This window comes from Callorhinus ursinus, unplaced genomic scaffold (assembly GCF_003265705.2).
Source record: "Callorhinus ursinus isolate GAN/ISIS: 27379988/994484 unplaced genomic scaffold, GSC_fseal_2.0 scaffold35, whole genome shotgun sequence".
Taxonomy (NCBI): Eukaryota; Metazoa; Chordata; class Mammalia; order Carnivora; family Otariidae; genus Callorhinus; species Callorhinus ursinus.
The window spans coordinates 16000228-16004604 of record NW_027397097.1 but is presented as its reverse complement, the minus strand read 5'-3'; the positions used below and the strand labels follow the sequence as shown (position 1 = coordinate 16004604).

The 4377-nt window shown below is 45.0% G+C and overlaps 1 pseudogene; it reads right to left on the bottom strand.

Annotated features, from left to right (window-relative positions):
- Positions 1–286: 286 nt before the first annotated feature.
- Positions 287–2048, bottom strand: LOC112840755 (UPF0449 protein C19orf25 homolog pseudogene; annotated as a pseudogene).
- Between the last annotated feature and the right edge of the window lie 2329 nt (positions 2049–4377).

Genomic DNA, 4377 nt, shown 5'->3' with positions numbered 1-4377 from the left:
AAACTTGGTCATCAGAGGAAGGGAGGGAAGGATGGATGGACTGGCCTGCAGGTGCTAGGGACCCCACATGGAATCCAATCTGGGCTCCATGGCTCCAGAGTTAGCTCCCCAGGTACTGGGGCATGCCTAGGCCATGGAACAGAGAGCCTGGAACCTGTTTCTGGGACCCGGGGGCCCACATCTGAGGTGTGCCAGCTCAGGTGTGGTGGGAAGGACTGAAGGTTCCAGCAAGCCTGTGGTACACCCTGCCCAGGGGGTACATGCTCAGGCAAGCAGGTGAACCAAGTCAGCCCAAGGAGGCAGCCATGGCCCCTGGAAGGGCCACCTACTCCACATGGTGAACATCCTGCTCTAGGTCCTCACAATTCAGCTGCAGCTGCTGATTCATGGCTACGTAGGCCAGGCTTTGGTGGTAGAGCTGCTCCAGCTGGACCTATGTCCTCCGCCCTCCCAGGGAAGTCTGGGGAGTCTTCTGGGACCAGGGTGGTGAAAATAGGGTCCTTGGTGTATGCTTCCCACACATCCTCCAGGATCTGCTCCACCGTGGGAGGCCCTGAGCCAGTTGTCAGCACCACTCTCTTCTTGGCCTTGGAACCCACCCCCGGGTGTGCTCCCTAAACTGCCAGCACCGCTGAGCACCCACTTCCATGTACTGCTGCATCTCTTCCACCTCTAGCCAGAGAAAGCGCTCATGTAATTAGATTTGGCCCACCCACAAAATCCAGGATAATCTCCCCATTTGAAGGTCCTTAATCTAAATTATATCTGTGCTATTTCTTTCTCAGGTTCTAGGGATAAGGGTGTGGACATTTTGGGGGGCCATTGTCCCTCCCAGAGCTCTTTATATGGGCCAGGCACTTTGCTAAATGTGTTCTATGTGTTATGTCATTTAATTGCCTCAGTAACTCCATGCAATTTAATTCTTTTGGTCACTCTATGACAGAGGAAATTGGGATTCAGAGATGTTAATCAGCCTGCTCAGAGTCACACAGTTAGGAAGCATGAAAGCCAGAATTTGAGGGTAGGTCATCTGAGTCTAGAGCTCATATCCTTATAGAGGATAAATATCTAGAAGGAAAAGTCACCAAATTGGAGGGCCTTGAATGCCAGAGTGAGACGCATGGGCCCTTTTTTTGTGTGCAGCAACACTCCATGTCATCATGTGGGGAGAAAACACTTAAAACACAGACACTCTGTGGAAGACTGAATGGTATTTGGAAAGCATGGGTTAGACACATTCCTGGGGGACGGAAGGCAGACTACAATTTTCAGGAAACATTGAATTAGTCTCAAGAAATTATATTCTTGGAAAAAATCCAATGTGGTCTGTCAAGGTACAGATATGACCACGGCATAGATAAAAATACAAAGTTATTAGCCTACCATCTGGGAGGTCTCCATAGGCTGTGATGGAGCCTCAATGAAGGTCACTCTTGGTTTATTTAATATCTTCACAAGTGATCTTGGAACACGGAATCTTCATCTTTTTAAACGAAATTCATGAAGATAACAAATGGCTCAAGTTATAGTCATCAAAGAGGACAGAAGAAATGTTGACAGGAAATATTTCCCATTCAACTTTGTTGAGGGGGGAAGGAAGGAATTCAAAACACAAATAGTCACTAAGATAAGGAGTCTGAACAGAACCACCATGATTTAAGAGTCCTGCAATAAACAGAAAAGACAGAGAGGAAATCATGAAAGTGAAATGTGGTAGCTAGCCTGAGCATTGGTTCCCGGATGTGTAAATTTCCAGATGTCACAAACTTATGTGCTTTGGGGCACAGCTGGAAGGAGGCCTCTGGTCATGCCCTGGGCTGGCTTCCGGGGTACCAGGGAGTAGGAGTAGTTTGGGGAGAAGCTGAGGCAGAGCAGCACAGAGAGGGTTGGAGAACAGGGTCAAGTATGAAATGTATGTTAGGGAGAGCAGCTGCACCTCCTCTCACCTTGCCCACCTGGCCTCCCCACTCAGTTAAAGTCTTTGGGACTGGCCCACAGGGGCTGTGCTTCTCCCTGAAGAATCTCTCAGGAACCTCCTGCATCTTCATGACATCATTGTATGAGTCCGGTTGGTTGGTAATTACTGGCTTAGTTGACTCTCCCCTTCTCTAAACTGGGGCTCCATGAAGCCATTTGAGGAAAACACAGGTTAGGAGGCTGTCCACAAGAAGTGGCTTTAAATCTTTTTTTGGGGTCCAAGATCCCTTTAAAAATTTGATAAAAGCAATAGGTATTTTTTTCCCTAGAAAAATAAAGGCACAATCACAAAAATATTTGTATACAAGTCTAGAGGATTCATGAAGCCCATCCAACCTGGAGGGAATCCTCTGGTCTAGTTCCTCCAGGTAGCAAATGTTCAACTCTTTTGTTACAATCTTCACCACTCCCTACCTCAGCGCCCCCCACCACATGCCTCCGTGCATTAAACATTTTCCTGCTGAGCCTGGTTATGGTTTCAAAAATCTACCTTAACACAGTACTCTGCCAAGTAGTCCTACCAATACTTCAAAACTGGCACCAACTTCAATCCTGGGAGTAGCAAGAGAAGCTAAGAGAAAGACTCGTTCATGTCAAAGGAAATTTTCTAGGTGGAAGGAATGGGGAAAGGCTGAATAGGATGAGGATGGAGAAAAGGATTATTGGAATAGTCAATTAAATGCTTGGGGACCTAGAAGAGCACACTTTAAGCAGAACTATGGTTGCAGCCAGATTGCAGTAGGCCAAATTGATGGGTCTCCTTGAAGGTATTCTAAATAATTGGGTTGTATGCATAATGACAAACATACAAGGATGTTTACTATGGTATTATTAAAATAGTACTAGTACAAATTGAAAACAGTCTAAAAGTCAAATATTAGAGAGTTTGGTTAATTTGATTCTAATGCCTCCATACTATGGAATAATAATATATTAGTAAGACCTCTTTAAGTAATAGAAACTTGAATCAAACTAGTTCTAGCAAAGACAGAGAAAAGGAACTTGTTAGCTAATGCAATGAAGAGTGCAGAAATTGTCTGGTTTTAGGCAAATGCTGAGATGATGTCCTCTGATCTTGAAATCTCTCTCTCCCCTCCCCTCTCTGCTTCCATTCCCTCCCCCTCCCTCTCCCATCTCCTCTGAGATAGATTCATTTTTAGAGATTTCTCTACATGGTGGAAAGGATGGCCCCCATGGTTCCAGCATTTCTAGAACTCACTGTCTCCACAACAGAGAAAACTTCCTGTCTCACCTTTAGGCCAGGACACTGGCCCAAGAATATTGGTCCTGTTTGAGTCACTTGCCCATCCTTCAACCAACTGCTGTGTCCAAAGAGGTGGAGTACTGCAATTGGTCAGCTGGAGCGAATGTGCCTTCCTTGACAAACCCATCAGAGTCATGTTGTGTGAGGAAAAGGCATCCTCCAAAGGAAGAACGATGACGCCCCCAAAAAACTGTCCATCATAATGGCAAACTTATTTTTTTAACATAATGTAGATTTATATTATGAGCATGGAGGCTTTGGGAGATGGGGAGAGATTGAGGTCCCATCACAGCTCTGCCTGGAATTCTTGTGCCTGGAACCCCCCACCTGACACTCCTATCCCTTCTACTTCTCTAGACTAATGACTGCATGGGGCGGGCAGAATAATGCCTCCCTTCTCCAAAGATGTTCATGCACAAATCCCTGGAGCCTGTGAATGTGTTGCCTTACTTGGCAAATGGGACTTTGCAGATGGAATTAAGAATCTTGAGATAGGAGATGACCCATGGAAAGATGCTCCATTTACACTGTGAAGTAAGAAAAGCAAGTTACTGAACACAATATAGAAAATAATTTTATCTTTATCTTTAAATCTGTTTAACTATTTATGTACATATATGCATGGAAAAAAGTTTAGGAAATGCATTCCAAGATGATAACAGAGTTATTTCTGAGGGGCTGTGATAGATTTTTTTCCCTTTTGCTTATATGCAGTTTCTAACTCTTCTACCATGAGCATAGATGACTTAATAATTCACATCTATAAGCCCAAGAGGTGAAGAAGAGGAAGCAGCCATTAAAGAAAAAGGTGGGATGGTATTGTGAATGGGAAGCATGTTGGGAAAGAAAAGTTATCTGCTTATTCATTTATGTATTTATTTGCACCGGGAACACCTGTTTATCAGCTGAGACAATGGGCCTGGGGATTCTGAAGAAGGAGAAGATGCACAAACAAGGAAATGAGACAGGGAGTAGCATCTCTAGGACTAGGGGTTGAGGGAGGACCTCATCAGGACTGAGAATGAGCCCCTCGAGGGGGCAAGAAGGAGAGAGGAAAAGCTGGGAAGAAATGAGGCAGCTTCTAACAGGAGGGGAAGGTAGTCAACAACCTAAGTCTTCTAAGCAAAGAAACATGT